Below are 27,134 nucleotides of genomic sequence, written 5' to 3'. Positions count from 1 at the left end.
ACAAGCTTTTTTTTTTTTTTTTCCTAGAAGGTAAAGATGAAGCAACAGCTAGCAGATTCTGGGAAACAAACAAAACAATACCATGGATTCCTCAAAAAAAACAACACCAAACATATGCACTTCAAAAGAACATAAGGCATGCCCTTCTGATCCCTCCAAAGAACGGCTTTTGCCACTTCTGTTGATGAGGCAGCACCATCAGGATGGCTGGACACAGGAAACAAACAACAGAAGCGGATTTTCCTCGCAATACTTTCTCTTTTGGAAGCCTACTCACTTACAGAGTACGTCTTCCAAAGGTAAATTCGTTCTGCATGTTAAATCTTGGATGAGAACCCTAACCATGTCAGTTAAAATCAGCAAGTGTCACTTAACTCGAAAAGAATTTAAAATAGGGAAAGGCAGGATGCCCTAAGGTTAATATCATGGGGGCAGCAGATCCACTGAAACTGAATGAGGCAGAGCAGAAATTTGCCTTGCGTAGTAGCCTCATCCCAGCACTAGCAGCAGGAGTGGTTTAAGTTCAGACCTTGGATTTTATGCAGAGGACGTCACGCTTTTGCAGGTCCATGTTGCAAGCCAGCATCGTGCTCGTGTGCTTGAATGGCCTGAAATACTATCACCTGCTTCGCAGAAGAGCGCGTTAGCGGAGGTTCATCTCTACGCTGCACGGCTTCCGCTCAGAGCTGGCCAGCATCCATCTGGCTCCAGGCACAGGCAGAGCGAGCTTGTGTCTGCCTGCTAAATACCATGCAAATGGCCCCTTACTTTACAGTTCTGGTATGAAAGGGACTGTCCAAGAACACATGATGAACAGACGTAATTACATGGTAAAAATAAAAAGAATATAGGTGAAAGTTTTGAGATAAACCATAATCACTGAACTGTATTCATGCTGGTGGACTGAAGAGAATACAGATCGGAGTACATCGCATCCGACTGTTGTTTTGTACATCAGGACAGACTCTGGTTGAATTTTTACAAAATTGCTGTAAGAATGAGACCTAACCTCTATATAAGCTGCAATTAACTGCCTAGGGCATCTGTGGTTGACCAGAATTTATAGGCTTAGATACCTAAAATGTGAGCAATGTTGTTTGAGAGCTAACTAAAGCCAGGCATCTGTCTAGCATGCTGGCAGGTTGCTAAAATTTGGCCAACAATCTGTATTCCATGGAAAATATCAACTCCACTAGTATGCATACAGCTCAGTGTCAGATGTAAACACACTTCCATTTCATTAGCTGCTCACCAGCTAAGTGCAAGGAGAAACACAAGTTGCTGGGGATTGTGTTTAACATTTTATTTCATTAATCTTTATTACCAACCTCTCAGACTTTCCACAGGTACGCAGATTTTTAACTAAAATGGTAACTGTGCCAAAAACTGTGTGGTCAGCTTGCATCTTTGAGCCATTAGTAACAGTATCTCACTTTGAACAAACAAGTGGCTTGGTCTTTGGGTCTTCACCTCCTTGGTTCACATTTAAGAATTCAGGGAATCTCCAACTTCCATACAGCCTCAAAGGAAACCCAGGAACAACAAGAACACAGAAAACGAACAACAACAACAACAAAAACCAACAACCACCCTGAAGACTGTACTCAACAGTAGATGAAAAATGGTGTTTTCTAGATTTTTACAAGACTCACTCTTTTTTTCAGACTGGTCAAGGATAGAGCAGAAAGCAACATCAGTGATAAGGAGCTGTCAACAAAACTACAGTTTATAAACATTTTTCTTCATGTAGTATTTGAGGAACTTAATTGAGAGGTATACTTCTCTCCCTCGGTGGTGCTTGGGCACCAGTAGGTAGCTCAGCACCATCACATTGGCTCGCATTCCCACTCTTCCAAAGGACGGGGGAGAAAACAGCATGAAAAACCCTTATGGACTAACATAAGGACAGAGACATCATTCAACAGTTACCATAACGGGCAAAACTAACTCAGCATAAGGAAGTTTAATGTATTTCACTGCCTATTTAGAACAGACTAGAGCAGTGAGAACTAAAAGCAACCCCAAAAAAACCCCTCACCCCCTCAACCCCCTTCCCTCCCAGCCTCACCTCGAGTGGCACAGAGGAACAGGGAACGGGGGCTGCAGTCAGTCCCTGATGCTTTGTAATCTACCGCTCCTTCATTTTCATGCTCTGCCCCTGCTCCACGTGGGGTCCCTCCCATGGCATGCTGTCCTTCTCAGCATTTTTTTCCCCTTCCTTAACTCTGCTCTCCCAGAGGCCCACCCAATGTCGCTCCCTGGCCCAGCTCTGGCCAGCAGCAGATCCCTTTGGAGCCGGCTGGAGCTGGCTCTGGTCTGACATGGGGCAGCTGCTGGGTTCTGCTCACAGAGGCCACCCCTGCAGTCCTGCTGCTATCAAAACCTTGCCACATAAACCCAATAAACCCTCCATGGCAAAGCAATTAACAACACAGTCCTTCTCAGACACAAATATCCTCACAGAGAAGTGCTCTAACTGATGGTCTGAATTAGTAGCCAGAGATTACTTCATGTATTTGGCCAACGAGGAAGCTACGAAGTAACCTGCCACTCCTCTCTACAACAAAGCTACTCCCTTGCCCAACCCAGGCTACAATCTTCAAAGTTCCTATTGCTTATTCCCTCCTCCCTCTCCCAAGTCTGCCCTGGCTCTTTTGAAACTCACCAGGTGTTGGTCAAGGCCACTATCTTTCTTGAGAGTGCTTCTAAAGTTCCTGCAGGACTGCTCCCCTTTCCTGCCAAGCTGCCAGTCATCACAGGGCAAACACCTTCTTATACTGCTCGTTTCTCCTCCTCTGCTAAGATAAGTTGTATGACACAGGTTATTGCTGTGTAACCATACCAGTGCTGGGGTGAGAGAGATCTACCCCACTTACAGTTGAACAAACTTAAGTATGTTGGCAAGGCACAAGTCGGAAAAACATTCATTATCAAGAAGCATCCATCTTTTCTGCAAAAGCATCCACTGTGCAGACAAGAGCCCACCTCCCTTGATCAGCTACCCGCTTTCACATACACAGCTGTGGAGGTAGGAGGCCAGAGGGCTCTCTTGCACCTCCAAGCATAACGCAAGTGGTCTCCCAGTCTGTTGCCTGTATCAGAGAGTTGGAAGACTGAGGAACTTGGCTCTTGGAGTAATATTGTAGTTCTCTTCATCTCATCCCTAGCTTTTGTTTGCTGGCCGTGACACCAGTTCTGCATTACTATATTTATCAGATTTCAGAACAGTGTAAGATTTATGGGCAAAAAGTATTCTCTCCAAAACTGGAAAAACACGAATAGCAAAGCAGCTCGGGCAGAGCCAACAAGCAACTATTTCTCACTAATCTAAAGATGCTAGCTTGTTAAAATGGCACAAGTAAGTTTATTCAGCATGTGCTTGAGCACACGATGCCAACATCAACCCAAGGCCACCTGTTATGGATGAACTGTTCCTGTATTAACCATTATAAACCTTTCCCATTGCAGCACATTTAGCCTGGGAAGATGCAGAGGGCATCAGGATGGTATGAAATGAAGTTTTTCACCAATTTTGTAGCAGCAGCCAGGCTTCTCTGAATTTAATGTTGTCTACATCACTTGTTCAGGAGGAATGGGAGAGTTTTATGCTTAGTAAGATCTTTTCATTAAAAATTGATAAACTCTACAGCTTTCTAAGTCTCTGTAGCTATTTCTTCCTTTTATTCTTCTTATATAATAATAGCCTATGGACAAATTTGGAAAGGGTAAGTGAGGACACATTCTATTTTGACTAAAACTGTAAAAAGATAATATTATTTATAAAGCACCTATCACAGTGGCATCTGAATGCTAAGAAGTTTAGCAGACAGGTTTTAAAGGCAAATAAACAGAAAGGATAATTTACATTCCCCTCTTAGGCATGCCATTTGGACGTACTGCTCTCTCTTTCCCCTCTCCTACAGATGTTAAGAAAGTGACTGCAGAGAAATCTCAAGTCCAGCTACTCCCATACTCCAGAATAATAAGCGTTCTGCATGGTTTATTCTGCTCAAATGCAATTCTCACTGATCACTTGACAGGTGATGCAGCCAACCAAAACAAAAAACTATATTTAAATCTGGGTTGGTGTTTTAGAAGAAAATAAAATCCTGTCTGCCCTGAACAGGATCAGTTTCTTTTCTAAACCAGAAGAGTATTTTGGAAGCCAAACTGCTTTCTGATCGACATACCACACCAAGTGTGGTCAAACAAATGTAGAAATAGTCTATTTAATCTGGAATCTTGGCTGACAATGGACAGCACCAAAAAATTACCAGAAGAAAAAAGAAAACTCACATTTCAGAGATCAAATCTGGAAAATACTTCAGTAAAATCTGGCCCCCCACAAATATACACACAGATCTGTGGTTACTTGGAGTCCTATATACCATCACTGTAGTAGAAAAATGAAAAAGCTACCTTCGGATCTCCAGTCACAGCTGTCCAAGTGCAAGGCAGCTGCTATAGAATAAAAATATACTTTATTTATTTATTCCTGATAAACAGGAATGACTCATGAGAACAGCTTTCTACTATGCCAGTCCATAAATCTGCAAAACAAACATGATTATTGCCCTCAAAGTAATTTGCTCTAATAACTCCCATCAGTTCCTATGAGCTGACTTCAAGAAAAGTCTCCGTCCATATAGCTGTGTTACACTCGATTTTAAGATGGCTAGTATCTTAGCATGATCTGGTTTTGTTTTTACTACTATAAAGTGTCAAACAGTGTGGCTGTCTTTGGAAATTACACAAGGGATAACATCTGTTAGCGTTGCTGTTCCAGTAAGAGTCATGGCCAATCCAGTTCAGATGCATAAAAAAGTAACTCGAGACCAAGTTCATGCTTTGCATTAAAGCTTACTGGAATCCTTAAGCCAACTCTCGATATTGTGAAAATGAAAGTTACAGCTAGGAAATTTTTCTGTTGGAAATGCATCAATCCCCTATGCAACAACAACTAAACACATGCTTGCATATCACAAAGATGTCCAAAATCTTAAGCAGGCACCCACTTAAAAGCCTGTGTGATGAAGCTGAAACACCCAGTCCGCAAACAACAACAAGATACATAAGGTGTCTGGCACCTCAGATCAGAAGGCGAATGTGCTGAGATCATGCTGACCAGGACTGCCTAATCGCTTCCGTGTTTCCCCTCACCTCCCCAAATCTGCACTCTGTCCTATGCTTAGCCTACCTTTAAATAATTTTTACTAGCAGAGAAGTTAGGTATACTAGCGAAAACTCTAGAGTACTTTCCACAACAGGAATATAATCACGTTTGTGTCACTGTATTTTCATTCTAGTTCACCACACATAGGAAACAGACACTTAAAAGAAATAAAAGAAACAGCTTAGGAGGAGTTATCAAAAGAAAAAAAAAAACACACACACGCACACAAGGCAATTAATTAAGGCCACAGAATGGGAGCAAATGCAGAGGCACTAGTAAAAGGGTGACAGGTTTGAACTCTGGGGCCAGGAATTGTTTTTAAGGCTGCATTTTGTATGAATAAAAGCATGAAGAGATGTGTATCTCTCACAGCCTGCAAAATGGATGTTTTAATAATCCAGACAAGACAAGGAAAGCCTACAGAAAAGCCTATCTGTGCAGCTGAGGTAGGAAGGGCGTGTTGCAGAAGAAGGAACTGACCGTGTTTAAACATAAATTAGACTATGGTTTCAGCTTTCAATCCAACATCATTAAGCAATTATTCCCCTCCCACAAGCAGTGAGGCTGGGTATATAAAAAGACCCAACAAATTTCTGCAGGCCAGACAGTATGGTTTCAGACCGCCAGATGTGAGAACCAAAAGAAAGCAAAATATCACCTAGATGTGAGGTTCTGGGGAAAGGTTTTCGCTGAAGGCAATACCTTGACTATGAAAGTAAGCGATGAGCAGAATGACAGCACATTCTACACAGAAATGAGAGCAGCAGTGGATGAAACACCTCGGTTCTTACGCATATTTCTGCAGACCATCCATGAGAAGCTAACAGAGTAATGGGGTGAGACTTCAGTATTGTCAAGGACACAGACCTCTGGACTAAAGGTAATTCATGACTTGCCATGTGAAGGGGAAGCTAAATTTGCTCTTGAAAAATGAGACCAGTCAGAGAAAAAAAAATCTCTTTTGGGAAGAGTGATTAGAAAAGGAGAAACTCAGGCAGCATAATTATATAAATCAAGAGAATGAACGTGACATTTCAAGAACACTATACTGACGGTATCAAAGGCAAAAGATAGCACAAGACTGAAACTGCTTTTTGAACGTTGACTTGGAAACTTTTTGAGGGTTGTTTCAGTAGTATGAAGGTAAGACAGATTGGAACGCGTAGTCAAAACCCATAGCACGGGGTACGTAAGAAAACTGAGGACACATTCCAGCAAAGCAAGTTGAAACTCTTAAATAGTTAATTCATAGAAGGAGGTTACATACTCAGTTTCCTATCCAAATAGACTTCCTGCACATGAAATACAAGCCAGTATTTCTATTTCAGTAAAAAGGCATTTGCTATCTTAAAGAACATTCATCGACTCCGCATATTCTCTAGAAGGCAAACTTTTGATAACCAGACACTGGCAGACCTCAAAAGAACTCAAATTGTTTTCAAGAGAACAAAAAAGAAAAACAAAGAGCTGATTCTTGCTAAAGGAGTGAGGGGAGAGCAGCAGGAAATATTCTGCATGAGCCAGAAGCCAAGAAAGCTGGTGGCCAACATCAGAATCTCAAAACATGGACGGCTATCAAAAATAAGAGTTGTAGATAATGTCCATGAAGAAGAGGGAGTACCGGAACAAAAAAAATCCAGGTGTCAAACCTGGTGATGAATACTGGTTTCAGTGATTCAAGTGATTCCATGGTACCTTGTTTGGGTATAAAATGCTACGTATAAAGCTAGCAGAGATCAGACATGAAGTCATTGGGAACTGGATACTCAAGACCGCAAATAATCTTGTCAGTCTGTTCATCACCTTCTTTGACATATACAAGGAAAAAAAATAAAAGCAGCAACCTTCCCCACAAGTCTGCCTCAAAATGAACTGAATTCTTGGCCAGCTTTTCTGTTCTGAAGGAAATAAGGGCATGGGATATCTTGAGTGTAAATCTCGGAAAGCAGACAGCCATTTTACACTACACAGTCTATTGTCAAAAGACTAATACCAGTGGATCAGACGTTTTCAAAACAAGTTTTATTTTTTTTTTTCTTCTGAGAGGTTTTGAGTTTGACAAAAACAAAATAATAATCACTCTGTCCAACATTTTTTCATCTGGGAAACCCAATTTTCCATCAAAAGTGGTTTAAGATTTTTCTAAAGAAAAAAAAAAAGGAACAACTCAGCAGCAATAGGAATTTAAGACAATTTTTGCTTTGGTAAAAAACAGAAGACATGCTTCAGTCCAAATGTAATGCTAACTTGACCTTTCTTTCTTTCTTTCTTTTTTTTTTTTTTAATTCAACATCTCACATGAACAATACTGTTTCAGAACAGACATTTAAACCAAAAGTATTAAGAAACACCTACAAAAACAGATGGTAACAGGAACAAATATGCACGGAACACAAATTTGCTTATCCCTATAAAACAATTCACAAAAAAAAGTAATGTGGTAAATGGAGACGTGAAAATCAAGAACAAACCCCACAAGTACTCCAGAAACAACTGGATTAGGCCTTTAACACATTAAAAAAAAAAAAAAAGACTTCATTATCATTATCCTAAACTGAAATTTAGAGGACTAAAACATTATGTAACACAAGCTGCTTATCAAGGCAATAATCTTAAATTTGAAGAAAAGATAAAAAACAAGCCAAGGTTACCATCACCACACACACACACACACACAAAAGAACAAAACCAAAAAAACAAGCCAAGGTTGTTTTTACCAAAAGGCAGTAATTGCTTTGTTCTAAAGAGGACCTGACACTCCTCAAGGAGATACAAATACCTCCTTGGGAAGGGATGCTGAAATGAACTACTCAGTCCTAAATAGAAACTCTTAAATTGGGTAAAGTGAATATATATAAAAAAAATAATAAATCTGAAGAAGTATAAGGCTTAACCAATTGATGTTTCTACAACCCCTTTACTCTTCAAAATCAGGATACAGGATAAATATCTTTCACAAATGTTCACAGATTCAATTACATTAAGCCTTGATGGCCTTCCATACATTGTTTAATGCTTCATACTACATGCCAAAGTGTTACACACTGTATTTGTAGAGATTAACTGTGATTTGTCTGGGACAGCACCTAGTTATTCAAGACAGATGGGGAAAAGCAGGAAAAATATAACATATACACCTCACACCAGGCTAGCACCCTACAGAAAGAATGGATTAACAGAAAAAAGTAGTGCCTGTTCTTTTGTTATGCATAAAGTCATTGGGAAGAACATAGTACTGGTCTGTACTGCTGCTGGTTCTGTGATCTCCATACAGGTTTAGTAGCAAGTGCCAGATGCATACTGAAAAGTGTATCCATGTTGATTTAAATTACTTTGCAGTCTTTGAGGTAATGAGTGAGCACCCACTAGACTGGAAAGTAAAATTAAGCGGCAGAGGAAAGGCGACCAAGTTGTTATCAACCCACTGTACCACCAACTAACCTCACCACAGAAATAGTTCAGGGGAACTGCCTCCAGGACTAACGTCTTGAATTCCCTCGTGCAAGCTAAGGTTTTTAAGAAGCCTTCAGGATCTCATCTTTGTCTTGCACGGTTATCCAGCGCCTACTGGAGAAATCTGTCACCAAAGCTCGTAACCACAGGGATAAGTCAGTTAAGAAGATTCTGGTGTTTCAATCCACCAGAGGAGTTGCATGCTTGCCTTCCAGTCGTACCACTGCTAATACTCAGAAGCAGCTTTGTTTTTCTTCAGGATCTCTCTGTGTCAGAAATAAAACAAATCTCAGGCTGTAATTAGCCCTCCGTCTGCAAGGCCTTTCGCAGCCCTTACAAACCTAGGGAGATGCTGCCTTCGTGTAACAGCCGTAGTCATTCTGGAGAGAGGTCGTGGCTGTCTCCTGAACTGCTTGCAAGCCCCCTGCCAACAGCAGTTGCCACTGGCTTACTGCAAATCCTTAGATGCACACCACCTTTTAAACAGTTTGTCACCAGCATGCTAAAGAGAAAGGTAAAACAAGCACTCAGCTGGGAGGAAGGTGCCAGCCCTGTCTTAGACTGTGCTGCCATCAGACTTAATCTACCAGGGCTGTATCTGACCGATCGTCAGCTGCCGAAATGGAGCTCCACTGCTGAGCGCACAGGGGCTGCGAAAAGAAGTGACCTCCATCCTGACACACAGTCAGTTCCTCACTACAATCCTATTTCCATTTCTCAGAGTTTCCATTCGCTTGTTTCATGACCTCCAAAACATATGAATACATAATTCAATGGCTACAGTTACAGATAAAACAATTAATTGTTTGTGAGGACAAGTGGGTGCTTTATGGAGATAATAAGGACTGATATTAGTCAGAGCTGGCACCACACGGGACTGTTTGGCAACCCATCTGCAACCCATCTGCTATTTCTCACTTCTTCCTCACCAAGTAAAACATTGAGGGGGTTTTGCTGAGATAGTTGGAGCAATGTCCTGGAATACATTACTCTTCCCAGCTTAATAGCTTTTTTACTAGATCAGTTTACAAGTGGATATATATTTTTAAAACTGTCAGCCCTAAAATTACAGCACAGGACCTTGACAGTCAGGCTAGGATGTTTCTAGTTTCTTAAAATCACAAAAGGAAATCTCCAACTGGAACCTATCTAACAAAAGTAAAAGTGGGACCACCTGCCTACTACCTCCAGTAAGAAATGACTAAGAGGAACATGTTCGTCAGCAAACCTCTGAGCCCAAGCAGCCAGACTTTTAAAAATGCACACCCTGGAGCACATCAAGTCTTTGTATGTACAATATGGAAGACAGCTGTCATTCACCTAGCTGTGTATGCATGCTACTACTCAGTCAACATACCTGATATTACAGCTTTCTGGTCAGGAAATGCACCTCTGTTTCATACATAAAAATGGGAGCCTGTTGGACCCAACTATCATTTTTTGAATAGAACCGCAGCAGGTCTAATGACTAGTTGTAGAGCACTTTGAAGTAGTCTACAATGCACCAAATGCTGTTTCTTAGAGTAAAAAGCTCTACTTGCTCTCTCTGAAACACACCTGTGATTAAAGGGTTGCTCAGTTATTTCTAACTCTGCGCACCTTCAGTTCAATTCTTTTCCTACGCAGATGCCTCTAATTGTTACTGACACAAGACACAGCTCAAACACAGAGCCTGTCAAAAGACTTGGGTCTGATCTGGAACTACACCCTTTGTAAAGCACTCTGTAATTCCTGAGGACGTGAATAATGCCTCCCTTTAAAGCAACCAAAGAGAGTATCACAATTCCCATAGACAATAATGATTGAGAAGCCAGTTCCATTGAGCTCCCAAGTTAATTAGGGCTCCATTAAGTCCTTTCCACAGTTATTCTGGAGAATGGGTGCAGAATGCTAAGATGTAAACATCACAGACAAAAGTCACTCGAAGCAGTAAATACTACGATTTCGTATAGGGCGCTTGCAATAGAGGTTATGTAATCCCTCTCCAACAGCCAGACATCAAGTTAACCCAGCTTTCTTCTATGAGACAAGGAAGGAAATGACTGTGCCTTCTGATTTTGGATAAAGCCATGCTGAACTCATCTCAAAATTCCCCCGGTGTCTGTAGATTCCAGCATTCTTTCTTTTGGCCTAATCAGCATCATTCCTGTACTCAGCCGTATGTTCACCTATCCAATACCCCTGCAAGGAACTGGAACCAAGGGGCTCATTGGCTCCAGTCCATTCCTGGCCAAATGGAGATATTTCAGATGCTTAAGCATCCTCTTGAGGACATTCTGGTTTGCAAACAGCTTTTCCATCCTTACATTTTTGCTAAGAAAGTAAACAGATGGCCTTTGCAAAGGCTTCCAATAACACAACTCTAAAATTAAGTTTTTGTTTCACTCAGCCAGAATCAAGACTTTTCAGCATGGGGACTTGAGTAAAATGCCATCACAGTCAACAGGTCTCAACAGCCAGCTTAGAGAACTGGGGCATTACTCTCCTTATTTAGAGAGTATGCAATGCACTAGGGTACAGAACTGTACGCTCAGTCTTCTGTGCAATTCCAGGTCTGGATGTAATCTTTGAACCTTGTCTGTAACGAAATGAGCATACATTTGACTGACGCAGCTCAATAATTTGTACAGATCCTGGCTCTAGCATCCAGGGGGGATGTGTGTGTGTGCATGTTTTAAATAAATATTTTGTGTGCATTTATTATTGTTTATTTTTTTTATTTTTTATTTTTTATTTTTTTTAGCAAGTACCTAGGTGCCAGGACTGCAGAGTAGAACAGCAAATCACAATGGAGATGTGGGTTAAATTATGCTACAGCCTGGGCTAACCACTAAGTGACCTAGTGTGGGCAACAAAGGTCATTTAAAAGAAACATGTGCATCACTGCAACAAGTTCATACTACAACTGCTCTATTTAAAAACAGAGTAGAAAATTTTCTAAAAATGGCTCAGAAATAAAGACACAGCACCTGCTAAACACCAAAAAATTCTCCCAAGATAGAAAACAGCTGAAGCCATTCAATGGCTGGCAGAAAAAGCAATTTCTCAAGAATCACACTAAGATGTTGAAATAAGGTGGCAACAGATTCATAGGATGGCTTGGGTTGGAAGGGACCCCAAAAATCATCTAGTTTCAACCATCTGCCATAGGCAGGGATGCCACCCACGAGATGAAGCTGTTCAGAGCCCCACCCAGCCTGGTGTTGAACACCTCCAGGGATGGGGCATCCACAATCTCTCTGGATAACCTGTTCCAGTGCCTCACCACCCTCTGAGTGAAGAATTTCCTCCTAACATCTAATCTAAACCTCCCCTCTTTTAGTTTAACACCATTCCCCCTTGTTCTGTCATTATCTGATTGAGCAAAGAGTCAATCTCTATCTTTTGTTCAATAAGTCCCCTTTAAATACTGAAGAGCCACAATGCAGACATATTATTTTGAGTTAACGTTAGGTTTTAGTTTAGTAAATTCCTACCTGTTATTATGCAAAATGGAAACCTGGTAACCTGAACAGATATGGCCACATTGCTCAATGAATTTGAAACAAAACTGCAGCATTTACACTCATATCTGTTTTTCAGGTATTCTACAGAGACTACTCGCTTGTTCTATCTGCATGTCCTCTGTCTAATAAAAAGCTGAAGCAGCACAAACTCTCAAGTGCAAGTACCCGACGTAAGCAGTCCAGCTGTTTTATCATTAGTTACAGTTTCTGACTAGTTTCAGTCTCTTTCCCTTTCTGCTTTTTTTTCAGCCTTTTCTCTTTTTTCCTACCTTCACCAACCCAAAGCATTTGGTCCTCTTCCCTGAAACAGCCACCTAACTATACACAGAATTGAGCCTAGCAAAAAGCAGTTTAAAAAACAAACAACCCCCAGAATCATGTATTCACCAGACTAACAGAGTGTATTTACCTGACTTCAGGCTTGAAATAGTTCTAAAAGCAAGCCTGAAGAGAACTACATCACAGTATTACTCATATACATAAGTATTTCTCAAAGGAAATTTCAAATTAATTTCCTATGTGGCTGTTAGGTTGATTAGTAGAAACATTTTTATTGAAACCATGTTTCCGAGCCCACACTCAACAACATTTTTTTTTCTGCTGCTAGAGATAAAAGTCTGATAACTGCTAATATAAATGCTGAAACGAATTTGCTTTTGAGTGCGTCAGCTGGCTTTCTGCACCAAGTTCCAGGCAGGCGATGCTTTTGTAAGAATTGCTTTTTCTGTCAATAGTTATTTCCATATGATTCACTTTAATAAGCAAGAAAACAAACAAACCAACAAAAAATCCCTCTGAGTTAGGCTGACCTAGTTAATACGTTTTGAATGGTTTGGTCTTAGTTCTGTTTAGGCAGAAACATTGTTTTCATTCACGGTCAGCCCTGCATAGTTCATCTAACAACTTGCAACATTCTTGTGCCAAAATCCTACAATTTTTCTGGGAAGACATTGATCCTGGAAGCAGACTTTTCACAAACTTTCTGAGCTCATGTACTATCATAAACTGCCATAAAGTCATTAAGCAGACTTTATGAAGAGACAAAATAATTAACATCAACTTATGTGCATGTACTCTCAAATCCAAACTAGAAATTCTGCTTCAAATAGTTGTCCCAGTCACCAATCAAGGAAAGCAGACAGCCTCTGATCATCTCAATAAAAATACATGCATATTTTCAGCCTGACTGGAGCCATAAAAGATTAAAGACAGCCTGATTATCACAGTTATAGTGAGGCGCTGAAGGAATTACTGTTATTTGAAATGCTGAACCAAACAGCTTCCTCACAGTGTTAACAATGACATCTGAGTTTTCAAACCTCACCACCAATCCTCACAATCCTAGGCCCAAAGTCTGGGTTTGGCAACCTGTTTGAGCTCTTATTTAACAAAATCTTGATCTTAATTAGCCCTACCAGTTGCTTTTCTGGTACAGACATGGTATTAAGACAACATATTAGCTGTCCTTCAGTGAGAATCATACTGTTAGAGTTACCCAGTGCTAAGCTAAGAGTAAAGTATTAGCAAACTCCACCGTAGGTAGACTAGTAACCGCTGATATCTAAAATAAAAGGTTACATCCTTGCCCACAACTGCAGATCTGAATGTTGCATCCTTGGGTTTTTATATTTACTCTTTAAATTCCTGGCCATGCATCTCAAAGAAACAACAGAACCAAATCTCAGAAGATAAAACAGATTTAAGGAAGACATAGGTAGACGATTTTGCCTTACATCTACAAAACAAATACACTGCTGAGAGAGAAATTTGAAGTATATAAGGAAGAGAGGTCACGAAGACAGAACTATGCAACACGATGCTATGCATTTCTTGGTAAGGATTTAATTGCCCTTTGACAGTTCTACATGGTACATCTGCAATAGGTTTTGCATCTTTCACTGTATTTGAAAGATACAATTGGATGTTAGTCTTGTATCAAGAACTGCTCCCAGCTTCACCCACGGCACACGTATTACGTACCTACAGTTTGAAAATCACTTACCAATCATCACCAACCTAGTGAGCAAAGCAAGACAGGTTTATGCAGAGTTGCCCACAGTCACTTTTGCAACATACGTGTGGCACAGTGGCGGGGATTAGTCCCCGGATAGCCCAAGTCCTGTTACTTGGAAGGAGCACTTAGTTGGCATAATGGTTGACCGAACCAACCTTTACTCCTAGCTATTAGCGTAAAATAAAATACATATACCAAATTACAAGGAGTTGGAATAATATTTGACCAAAAACCAGAAGGCAAAGCTAACCCTTCTACCTCTCAAATACGTTGCACGCACATCTTTCTGTTGGCTTAGATGCAGTGAGAGTTACGGTCCCCAGCTCCTCATTACCAGACTCCCACTGTTTCCCCATCCTCTCAAATCTGCTGAATGAATGACTTGTCAGATGTCTCCAACTCATTACGGACAAATCAAACTCTCCAGCCAACATAGAAGCAAATGGATTAGCGTATCTGTCCACAGCCTGAAATCCCAAATAGACTCACAGCAGCAGAACAAAATAAAATGTCTGAGGCTGCATTACCCTTGGGCTTCAGGCTCACATGCTAATGGAAGGTCACAAATCCGCTCCTTAACAGCCACAGCTTTCAGCCTAATGCATGAAATCAGCTATTCGCATCTGGCAGTGACTGTTAGAACAAACAAAAAAAAAGAATAATTAAAACATCTTTTAGCTATCTGACTTCAACATGCCTAATGACCTATCAGATCCCTAACCATGTTTATGATGATAGTGCCATTGTTAAAGTCAGCCTTCTTCCACGAGGTAGCTAAAACACAAGTAGAACAGGCTCTCAGAGGAAGTGGCTACTGGTCTTTGAAATTACACTTAAACTTGATAATATGTTCACTCTGGGCCCATAAGTTTCACTGCCTTAAAACAATGATTTACATGCCCAAATTACGATGGCCTTCCAGGCAGTGGGAAAAGCTTAAAGCACTATTAAGACAAATACTTAGTCTTGCAAACATACGATCATCATCATAATGACTTCTAATGCAAGCACTTCCTACCAGCTCTGCTCATTTGGTCACACACAGCCATCTTTCTGTGAGCAACTTGTCATGGTAAATGAACACAAAAGGCTGTGGTAGAGGATAATGAAGGTGAAAGGACAGCACAAGCACAGCAAACAAATTCCCAGTGGGTTCAATAAATCCTGCAGATGTTGGAATCTCCATTACTTCTTCCAAAATTCCTGCCAGCACTGCATTTGTTTGCTTCCTTTCCTTTTGTGCCTGCCATTGAGCACAAAAGTACAGCTGCTCAGAAAAGACAGGGCTTACTTTTCTTTATAGCAGATGGGATGCTCATTTACTTTGTCCAAAACAGTAAGGTTTAGCACAAGACAGTTTTCCAGATACATACATGGCTAAGTTTTCTCTTCCTTCCTCCATTCTTCTGTTGTAACTAAGCTCAATTTTACGTAAACTGTAGGTTGTTAAACCATTTTGGAATAGAGTTCTGCTAGGTCAACTAATTCAAGTTCTGCTTTTAGTTTCTTTATAAACTAGCAAAGTATCGCTACAGAGAAATCCATAGTATTTATATATTTTTTAATACCAATGTTTAGCCCTTAGAGCTATGCTAAATACTTATTTAAAGAGTGTCTAATAGGGTCAGAAAACATAAATACATTGCTCAAAATGTTTCCCCTCAACAATCTGCAGTATTTTTGGCTTGTATATCCAACAAGACCTCCAATTTATTCATTTGAGGTTTGAGTAGAGAGAATCAGATACATCTTCTCTAAATGATCTTCCCATAAACAAACATCAATCCTGTCAGTTGCATTTTGCAACTCACTGTGGAAAGAAGAACCAAAGTGCTTCCGCAAGCAGCCTAGAAATATTTATTAGTTATTAGGCCCAGGATTTACAGCCTCCTATGGGACAGCTAACCATAAACATGTGAGCACTCTTGACTGACTCTTGGAGAGGGCAGTGCTGCATATAAGCACACTGATACAGGACAGGGGTGAGTTAGAGAGACATTGTTAGAAAACAAGTAAGTTACTGCAACGAACGCGTACAATGGGACATTTCAATTATGGTGGATTAGATAGTTAAGTAGATCCTCTCTTGAACAAAATGACTGAATTAATTCATCATTCCTCTACTGGCTTCCAGTTACATAGACTGCAAAGTAACTAAGATATAGGTTACAGACTTATATTGGACAACCACTCCTTACTAGTATCTACAAAGAAAAATAAAAAAATTAATGACAATCCTAGATAAAGCCACTTTTACATCCCAGAACCAGTCATGAAATGGAAATACACAGAATAACATTTCTCAGCTGTTTGACAGCACACTATTACCTGTTGGACCATGATAAGAAGATAAACAGCACTGTGCCCATCAAGAGTGCTTGCCAAGCTCCCATCATGAATTTACCTCATGCTACTGTTAAGACCGATGAAAGCTTTCATGCACCTGGACCAGAACAGAGAAGCCATCTGAAACCTCCCTAATGGGCTGAGGCAGGCAGAAGTTGGACAGACGCAGGACAGATTGTGCTACAAAAAGCACAAGAGTCAATAGATTCAAAGATTTAAAAGCTGAGTGTCATTCCTCATTGTGCCTCTTCCTTGCTCGCTGTAAATCAATACAAACTGAAATGTGTAAGTATTAGCTTCTCAGGAGTTGCATCATTACCACTGTCACATTTGGTGACACCTCCAGAAACATACCAGCAGCCTGTGTGTTGGAGCACACTGCCTCAGGTATCTACTGCCCCTCTCCAATACTCACTTAGCTTGCTAAACTCCACTAAAGGTACTGCAACTGAATCTGAAAACTGATGGTTAAGTACTTGTACTTCAGTAATTCTCGGGATTTCATTATTTGCATAAAAACTGGATAGTTTTCCAATACAACCTCTATGAACTCCCCACTCATACAATGACTGCCGTTTTCCTTCTTATTTCTGCCCTTTCCATTCTTCTTTCCTTTCAGCAGCATGTGTCCTCTGTAACTCTGCAACCCTTGATGGTCCGTAGATAGAGAAGATATTTTCAAGCATATTGTCAAGGGCAGGGGGAAGAGTTTGTGACAGATTGAAACCATCTTTGCAGAATGCAGGGGAAAAAAAAAATCACGTTAAATGGACATTGAGAAGCAGTTACTACATTTAATATAAACAGTAGTATTGCTTTCGTGCACTTTTTTTTTTTTGTTCCAAATACATTAGCTCATATACTGGAATTGACTGAGTTGTTTTATAAGCTCTGTGCTTTTAAGCAATAGGAGTGGGGCCTCGCTGAGTTACTGAAGCTGTCTGGTGTTGTTCTGACAAATAGGGCACATGTCTTTAATTTGCATGCCTTGCTGTTCAGCTGTGCTATAAGTATATAGAAATTTGGTTGCAGAAAGTAGTTTGTGTTCCAGATATTCAGAGCGTCAATTTTTTATTTTCAAAAAAGTGTTGTTTTTCTTCTGCACCCTGCCTTTGCATTTTGCCTCAGTATTCTTGAGGTCAAACAGTGCTGTTCAACTATAAACATTATTGCTTTTTTTTTCTACTCCATTTTTCTTGTTCTTTCCTGTCATGAGTTTCTTTCTCAACTCATTTAGTTCCAGGTTCAGTGATTCCTCGTTCTTTGCATCCTCCCTTGTATCTCACCACTGTTTCCATTTCTCTGCAGCAGCTGTTTGTTCCTCTGATAAAGATGTCTCCTCAGATCCTGTGTCACAGAACCGTGATGCAGAGGCAGCCTCCAAAAGCTCTCTAGGTGGCTGAAATATCTGAAAATCTTTTTTTGTTTGTTGAAGCAAATGCAGATAAGGTTTTTGGAGAGGAACACGAGTTCTTCTGTTTTCACATACAATTTTTAGACCCCAGTTTTGGAGGTCTAAGAATTTTGAGTAGGACTTCAAACGTATATATGATCGTAATATTTTTTATAGAGGTCTGACCAGCGTTCTAAAGCCAACTCGTACCGTATTCCTGATATTTTCAGAAAGCCTTAAAAAGCAAGTACCCCTGCCTGCTTCCTCAAACTCCCGATTACTACAATCACACTTGGAGTAGAAGAGTCTACCGCAGTGCTATTGAAAAGATTTATTTCAAAACAGTATTTTAGTTTGAGCCTTTGTGGTAAGTACATCTTTTCATGGGGGTTGATTCTGAATTTTAGTTTTTGTACTGTCAAACCAAATAGTGCTTTCCAATCAGTTTATTTACAGTTATCATTTTCTCTGTTGTAACAACCTAAGTGTGCTTTGACACATATTAGCTTGGAATCTTATGAGATACACTCAGTTACTTAAAACTGAAAATTGGCTTTGAATGCTGCATATTTTAGTTTTTGGAAAGCTCTTACTTTCTCCTTATTCCCCAAAGGAGATAGCTATTTTATAACAGTACTGTTTGAGATAGGGGTATAAATTCTCTTCTAATTCCTTCTCTCAAACTAAACTAAGTGACCATGTGGAAAAGCTATTTATGAAATAATTGCATGGCAACTAAAATGTGAGAGAAACTTGTGTGAGCTGCCTTACAATACAGTGTAAGGATTCAAAGCAAATCTGTATGTATGGATGGATAAAATATTTCAACAGTTTCTAGGTCAATACAGTTTAGTTAGTTTCTATCTGACTGCAGTTTCTTTGTGGTTGTAACATTTTACTTGCATATTTACAAGGATGTTAAAAGATTGAGAAAAAAAGTTTATTTAACCATTAAGTGTTTCTGCAAAGAACAAATTCCATGGTATATCAAACAGTTCTCTGAAGCAAAATCAATCGAGTGTTTTCCTGTCTTTAAGCGAGAGTGTTAAGAGGATCCCAAAAGAAACAAAATTGCAAGTGGGTAATACCAGATGGTATTTCCCATCTTTGCTTAAAATTGCAGGCTAGCTAATTCCAAACTTGAAAAGAATTAAAACAGTTACATTTCATTACCAAAACAAAAGCAAAACAAAAAAAGCCACTTTATTAAAGAAAGTGCATCCAGTAAAGGCATACTTAATATACAGGCAACACTGAAGCTGGAAGAAAAAAAAAACACACAAACTGATTTCATCATGTTTGTTATTCTCTCTCCTAACCAGAATATTAATATCAAGTATGCGAAGACTAAAAATACCTGAGATAATATTTTGATTGATGTCATTTATATTTAGCTGAGATATTACGTAGCTTCAGCTAAAGAAAACTGGCATAGTCCTAGATAAACTTTCAACTGGATGGTAAACAAAGGATTCTACTGCCTTGGGTGAGTTCGTCTTGGAAGTTTACAGGAAAGCTGAAAACTAAAAAAAATCATGAAAAGCTCAAAACTATTTCTTTCCTAATTATATTTGAAATTTAAATGGTGTCCTGGTGCTAATAGGGTGGTTCACAAAGAAGCAGAAGTTGTCTCCATTAAAGATTTCAAGCAATTCTAAACTGATTTAGTATTAACTTGTCTAAATTCTGAGACATATCTGTTAGACTAAACTGGTGATACACATCGCTCTGTGTTAGAGTACTAACTTGGAAATTAAAAAAAGATTTGTAAACTTGAAGTCTAGTTACTTGTAACAAAGTCAGCTATCAAGAATACACGGATCAGTGGAAAACAGGAACATAAATAAATACAAAAAGGATCAAGCTGGAGTATATCTTCCAACATCCCTAATAGAACAATGGTAGATGCTAGGAGAGTAAAAGGGAAAGGACCACAAAAATGTGTTGAGGCTTGCACACTCTCCCATAAAGCATCTCCTTTTGCTACTGTCCTTACTCTGGAAGTACTGCTTTGCTCCATTTAGAAGTGCTTCCAAGAAGGCAGATATATATTAGGTAGAGAAGACAAACAGCTGCTGAATCTACTAATGAACAAAGCTGAATTCTTTGTTCTACTCTTGTCATTCTACTAACATCTAAGCAAGTTACCTGCTCTAGAGAAAAGTCATTAAGCCCACAATATAAGCCTAATATAAAAATCATCTCTCTAGGGATAACATCTGCGAAGTAAAGCAGAAGCTGAAGAGATTTTCATTGGATTCTGCCTATTAGGAAAAAGCAATCCTTATGTAAAGCAAGGCAATGTTGATTAGATAATGTCAAAACATAGGAAAAATGCTAACAGCAAAAGAGTTGCCAAAAACTGAAAGCCCCAAACCTAAATGTTTCGGTAGCTGTTGTTGTTGTTTAAGTAAATTTGTACAGCATAAGTAGATTTCCAAAGAAAATCATTAACCATAATACACCCTAAATCATAGCTGATACATTTGTACTTGTATGTCTTCAAAGACTACTGCCCCCACTGATACCAAATATGCTTGTATATTTCATGTGGACTGAGTTTTTAAGTATTTCCATTAACATAGTACAGGAATATTGTACTAACATGTTTGAATCTGGACAAAATAACACTGTAACACCTCTCCTTTACCATATTACCCCAGGTTTCAAGGCCAAGATTGCTTATCCCATTTCAACTAAGAAGAATAAAAGGGAAGAAGCCTGCAAAAAGTTCACGTTCCTCTCTCTAACATCAAGTTGCTAAGTAACTACTAGTATAAGACCTCACTCCTGAAGAACACCTCCTAATTTTTGCCTTTCAGATTTTCATGCAGCATAAAGGGTGAGCACGTATCTGAAGTATAACATCAGCATGTCACAACTGTGGGAAGAACAAAGAACGTATAATTGTTCAGATTTCTTTAGTCATACTTGCCATGACCCCATGAATATTACTTTGGAAACCACAAGAATTTCTCTGTGCTACTGACTGCTTTGCCACCGAGATCCTCTCACTGCTAGTGACAATTTGCCTTTCTCAAGGAAATGTCCTCAGTGGCCTCTACAGGGGGATCAAAGTTCATTAAGCAAGGATCTTACTTCCTAACACTTCTAAGTAAATGTTATTACTCTACTTTCTTAAAGTGACTTTTTTTTTTTTTTTGTCTTTGTAGTTACATAGCTTTCCATAAAATACAAATTAGTTTTGTCCTAAGCCACCACAATAGCCTGTTTCCTTTGAGGAAAGATCTAAATAGGTAACAGGAAACAGAGCAGCAGAGCAATCTTCTCACACTGCCCTTTTTGACCTGATGTTCACTCTAGGGCAAGAATGCTCTGTGGGTCAAGCTATTATTTAATCATTCATTTAAAGACTGCTGGATATAGCTGGGGGTAGCTCAGGCCCATGGATTCCTCACTTCTAAAAAACAGATCGACTCTTTAGAAGTTAGGCTTTTTTCAAAAATATATGTATTTTTTTCAAGTGTGATTTCTCAAGTCATGCTTCGGTCTACTCTGAAAATCAGAACGTAACTTGAGAGTGATGAAATGTTTGTTCCCATAAAGTAAATGCTATATGCGTTCTTCTACATAAAGAACATAATAGGACACTTCAGAACATAAACGAAGCACGTATATATATACATACATACACACACACAAACTTTCCTACGTTTGAGGTCTTGAGGTCTTGACTTGCTTCAAATAGTTTACAGTAAGAGTTAACAGAGTTAGATTTACTCTAAGACACGTTTAAGGGAATCTTTGTTAGTGCCACAACATAGAAAGGCAATGATTATAACACTTATTTCCTTGTCTTATCAAATCATTGTCAGTAAAATATAATTCAGCAGTAAAACAACTGAAAAAACAGAAGAGTGAAAACATAAGCATACATGTCAACAGCAGCAATACATAGTCTGCATTGTACTAGATCAGCTAAGGTTGATCCCCTGACAGAAATGTCAAATAAAACTACTCCATGGAACAAAGTGGTTGAAAACCAGGATGCAAATAAGAAGGCTTACATGCCATAGAAAATAATACAAGAAAAATGATTCAGTAGCAAGTTACACAGCATTGCCAGAGCACTTTTACAACTGTGACAGTTTCCTCATATTACAAGGTAAAGAACTACAGAACAGCTGGTTTAGTGACATGGTGAAAGTCACAGCGAAGTGAGATTGGACCCAACTCTCGCTGCAACCCAGATTTTTATCATCAAATTGGACAAGTAATAATCAAACTTTGCAGTCCAGCATCTGAATAGATCTCAGACACATTGTGGGATAGATATATTCAAGCTACGTATGCCATTTGTCTAGTATTTATCTGTGTGCATCTCTCAAAACTGCTCAGCCTTACAGTTTTCTCAGAATTCTAGTTAAATGTATTTGAGCTATTGCTGAAGAAGTAAAACTTCTTCAACAGAAGTAAAATAAGTTAGAAGTTAATAAGTTAGGTTGTTGAAGAAGTTTTACTTCTTTACTGTTGAAGAAGTAAAACTTCTTCAACAACCTAACTTATTAACAATTTTTAATCTTTTTTTTTTAATGGTCTGCAGACATTTAAGGATTCTTTTTACTTTGTCCAAGAGCAGGCATTGTGACAGTACAAAATCAATTCCTTGACTCCATACACAATCAGCATTTATAGACATCTGCAAGCTCCCCATGTTATTTGTGTGCAGTTTCAATTCACAGCTGAGAAACGTAACAATCAAACAAAATTAAATAGTACACTCATAACAAAGTCAAAATGTACATTTCATTAGCTGTTATACTGAAAAATGTATTTAATTCACCACAAATCATCTTTAATTTTCAAATTCAGACGTTGCTTGCTCCTACTAGACTAACCATTAACATTTGGGCAATCTAGAAGCAATTTCAAGACCTCCAGTCAAGCTTGTTTTTTGCAGTATTAACACCAAATCTAATTTAAAATTTGCAGTGACACCATGGTATTGTGATAAATTCTTTCTTTAGAAAAAATATATGCATGTGCCAAATTCTCATACTTGGCAGGCAAAGCACAATTATGCAGTATTCTTTCTATTCTGAAGACAGCAAATGACATCCAGTTCTTCACAGTGGAAGAAAGTTACACTAAAGAAAGTTACATTAAGCACAAAGAGACTAACCATAGCTGCTGTGCTATAGTCAGAAGCGTTATTAAGTTTGCATTATAAGAGCATGGGATTTCAAAAAACTGCATAATCAGAGAGTTTCAAACAATACATGCAAAATCAAGGAGTGGTTCTGCTCTTCCGCTGAACCAGACCCCAAACACTCATTGGTTTGCCAGTCAGGAATGTACATAGTAGAAAAAGATACAGAAAAGAAAAAACATGTTCAAGAGTGTAAGTGTTCTTCTACAGCTCAGGTAAAACAGCAATATTAAAAAGCAAAGCAGAAGAGTTTTAATTTTTAAAAGCACAAACGTGCTATTGGAAAATGTGGCTGACTCAAAAATTCTGGCTGGAGTTTTCCCTGACTGAAGTGCTAATCTCAGCATGGCAACTTGCATGTGCATTCCTTTTTGTGGGTCAGAACGTAGCATCTTTATTACAATGAGGTAGCGACATAAATCCAGGAAATTCATGACTGTGTACTGGGCATGTCAATATTTTTTGAATAAAATACTGGTACACTAATCCAACTGCATGGAAATACCAAGCTGTTCTTTGAAAATAATTATTGATTTGTGCCTTAAATTCTTTTGGCAGAGACCATACCACATGGGATGCTGAACAGAGTTTCCTGTAGTTTACAGCCTCACAGTGGTAATTATATGAAACTGTCTTTAGACACTGCCAGTGGAGCTTTTAAATGGAATAGGAAGAATTCCTGTAGAACACCAGAAGTCTTTCATCATACCTCTACATTATCCAAATAAAATCATGATTACTTCCATATGATCTTAATTCTCATTACAAAAGTATATGTTAATTGACTTTATGTAGAGTTATAAAAAAGCTGAAAAGACCATTTACCCTCCATAGAAGCTGCTAGAAGAAAACCTGACTTTCATGTAGAATTTAAATATATCTAATGTGAAAATATTTGTGGCATACTAGCATTCATTCGTTGTTTTTAGAATACCTATGATATTCTAAATTTGAATAGAATTAAAATATATCATGTTAATAAATAAAGAATAATATGTTCTTTACTCACCAGATTTTGTGAAGTATATGCTACTGATTTATAAAATTCCAATTACTCTTAACACTGTATAGGTCTAGAGTAAAGAAATATTTAAATATAGCTCAGGCATGTTCAGGACCTGCATGAGACTGAAGTCAGACTCTCTAAACATGGACTGCAGCAATGCATTTAACTTCTTAAAGCACATTGTGTCTAGGCATTCACGCAAACAACTTCCCTTCCAGTTAAGATTAGTAGCCTGTATCATACAGTAACAATTTACTTCCAAAGTCCTGTAAAAGATTCTATTGAATCGGTATTCTACAAAATGGATAAATATTTCACAGGCATTCAGTTGGAAAATACAAAAGGTGTACATACAGTGGGAGCGTTCCTTTAAATTGAAACATACATGCATTCAAATTTAAAATATAACCTGAAACACCTAAACAAAAAAATTTTAAAAAGAGGCTTCTTGACTAGGCAATGAGAAAGCAACTCCCCTGTCAGGGGACACATCAACCAGTTTCTCTCTTCCTGATGCTTAGTCACCTCTCCTGGCCATATTTTATATTCTCCTTCCTCAAACTGTACTCTAACATAACAGTACAGTCATTCTTCCTCTACTCCTATCTCTGTTCTTATTCTCTTTTTATTTTCCTTTCCCCCATGACCTCTCAGACAGTGAGCGTGGGTTTTCCAAATCCCCCAGGCTCCACTCCAACCCAAGCTGGAATAATTAAGCAGGAGCTCAGATCCCAAACTAGACCTGGCTTTCATCTGCAAGAAACATCATTTTTACAAAGAACGAAGAAAGCAGCAACTACCTGGATTATGATCAGTTTGGTCATTCAAATAAAGAACAACATTTCAAAGTATGGAAAATTCTAGAAATCGAATACAGCTTTACAGAACAAACGAGATCAAAATTGCCCAAGCACGTTTTAAGTACCCGCTGATACAGTTCTTGAAAAAATATATATGTTTTCCTCTCAGAATCATAACATCAACAAGGAAACAGTATCTGTAGTTATATTTCATTTATGACAACAAACGAGGCACAGCCTGCCACCTGTTCCCCACCCTGTCTGCTGCGTTTTTTCTCCCCTTCTTCTGCAAAGGGAAGAGGAGACTAGAAAACACTTCAGTAGTTCTTAAGACAAACAAACAAAAAACACAATCAAAAAAAGTAAAATTACTCACCAAAACACTAAAAATCAACACCATCCCTCCCACAGCCGTGAGGGTTCTCACAACTGCCTCCGTCACAATGTGCATCAACTGCCGCCATTTTGTGGCACCCGTGAGGCGCAGCTTCCCTCTGTCTCGTGCGTACCTGGCCTCTCGTGTACCCTGACCGAGCGGGCAGGGGAAGAGGCGCTCCCTGCGGGTGTGAGGCTGAGGGGAAAACTGCTTGAGAAAAAGGATCGCGAAAACGACGGCAGAGAGAAGAAAACACGTTTCTAAGTCGCTCTTGATCCGCCAGCTCCGTGTTTTTGGAAGCCTAGGAGCCCCCGCTCCCCTTGGCAACGTACACAAACGCCCTTCGGCGATCGCTGCTGCTCGGCTGTGAAATGGCGGCCTCTGCTGCCTCCCCGCCTCGAGGCGCTGCTCCCGCCCCAAGTGCGAAGGAAACTGTAAGTTTTGAGTGATTTTTTCTCTTTCTACCGGTAGAGTGTTTGTTTTTTAAAGAAATAGAAGGCAAGCTGTTGCTGTCATTGAAATAATAAAGAAGCACGAAGGTACCTGAAGCCTACCCTTGTGGATGCCTTCGTGTATTCTTTAGTTTTTCTGAAAAAAGCAGAGGCAGTACACCTGTTTTGTGCTAAAAATACTATTTAAAATAAGTATAGGTGGCAACTATTGTGTTTTTGGCCAAGGGAAAAACAGTGAAGGAAGAGCAACAGTTTACATTTGCATCAATCTGAGGCTAAAAAAACCTCTCAAAAGCCGTGAAATGTTTCAGTTCAAATTTTTAAAGTTCAAAATATGAAGACTGAAGGCTTTTATCCATAGATAGTGCCACTTATAGAATTATCCGGTCTTGTAGCAGTGCTGGAGTGTGGAGATAAAGTAGGAGGGCAAATAAATCTGCTTGGTGAATACAAGAAAATAGTTTTCATAAATAATCCAAGAGCTGATGTAGGAGTAGAGTTGTATACCTTAAAATAGAGGTGCCTGGGCTGCATTTGATTGAAATGATCTTCTCCAACTCAGGAGTGAAAGTTGAGTTATTGTTTACGGCAACTTGCTTTCCCCTGACCCGGATCAGGCCTGCTGAAAATGATGGGAAACAGTTACTGAGGTGTTTGTTAATGTGGATAAAATATTTTGCATGCTATCTAAAGCCTCTCCACATTAGGGATTGAGGTTAGGGGAGAAGAGATGGGAAGATCAATGTTTTGTAATACCATGGAGTTTTGTGGCTTTTTAAATTTGTGATCTTGCAATAAGGATTCCTAATCCTTAACAGAGAAGGCATGGATTTTGTGGAGAGAAGATGGTAAGTTACAGAGCACAGTAAAATGTATTTTTTTTTCTTTAATGGAAATATCAGAAACTGGCAGAAGGCTTAACTCAGAAATGTAGGCTGACTTTCTATAGTTAATTATAAAGAGAATTTGCAGAGAGAAATCGCTTCCTTTTAGTAAATTGCATGGGTTTATACATCGTGCTGTTACCCAAACTTCATAGAATGGTGTTAGGCAACAGCTCTAAAAAGAAGCTAATGTTTGTGCATTTATAGCACAGCTCTGGTGGCTTTTCAATGCTACAATTTAGCATGACTTAGTGCATAAGATAAAGAAGATCCCCCAAAGTAACACTGCTGTTAGCGAACTGGATTTGAATCAACTCCGAATGGGAAGTGCCACTAAAGGTGGTTTCAGGACATGGCTTAATCTGTGGTGTGCTTTCGGAAAGCATTAGGTCCTGAAGTTGACTTTTGTCTTGTAGCCATACTCACTGATTTTGAGAAGAATAATATTTATATATGAAAAAAATTGATTATTTTTCCAGTGTGATGTTGAAACAGCCTTGGTGAGAGTTATTTAAACTTTTTTTTCTCTTTTCCCAGAATATGTTATGTCACAGCTTTGTG

At 39.1% G+C, this 27,134-nt stretch overlaps 2 long non-coding RNA genes across 46 annotated transcripts in view; one reads left to right on the top strand and one right to left on the bottom strand.

The window, feature by feature from the left end:
- Positions 1-25,377, bottom strand: part of LOC113841824 (uncharacterized) — a 69,159-nt gene extending 43,782 nt beyond the window's left edge. For 29 of the 45 annotated variants that reach the window (XR_011803587.1, XR_011803591.1, XR_011803592.1 and 26 more), the window contains exons 1-3: positions 25,238-25,376; positions 2,666-2,798; positions 1,329-1,520 (exon numbers count right to left, since the gene is read on the bottom strand). This is a non-coding gene — a long non-coding RNA (uncharacterized lncRNA). Of the gene's footprint in view, positions 1-529; positions 549-1,328; positions 1,521-2,665; positions 2,799-25,237 lie in introns of those variants that run through there. The other 16 variants (XR_011803537.1, XR_011803558.1, XR_011803553.1 and 13 more) reach the window with 6 other exon arrangements.
- LOC139998746 (uncharacterized) overlaps positions 17,247-27,134 on the top strand; it is a 31,841-nt gene continuing 21,953 nt past the window's right edge. The window contains exons 1-3 of the long non-coding RNA XR_011803617.1: positions 17,247-18,252; positions 20,549-20,727; positions 23,614-25,671. This is a non-coding gene — a long non-coding RNA (uncharacterized lncRNA). The remainder of the gene's footprint in view (positions 18,253-20,548; positions 20,728-23,613; positions 25,672-27,134) is intronic.

The sequence above is a fragment of the Anas platyrhynchos genome, chromosome 1 (genome assembly GCF_047663525.1).
Source record: "Anas platyrhynchos isolate ZD024472 breed Pekin duck chromosome 1, IASCAAS_PekinDuck_T2T, whole genome shotgun sequence".
In the NCBI taxonomy this organism is placed as follows: domain Eukaryota; kingdom Metazoa; phylum Chordata; class Aves; order Anseriformes; family Anatidae; genus Anas; species Anas platyrhynchos.
This window is presented reverse-complemented; position numbering and strand designations above follow the sequence as displayed.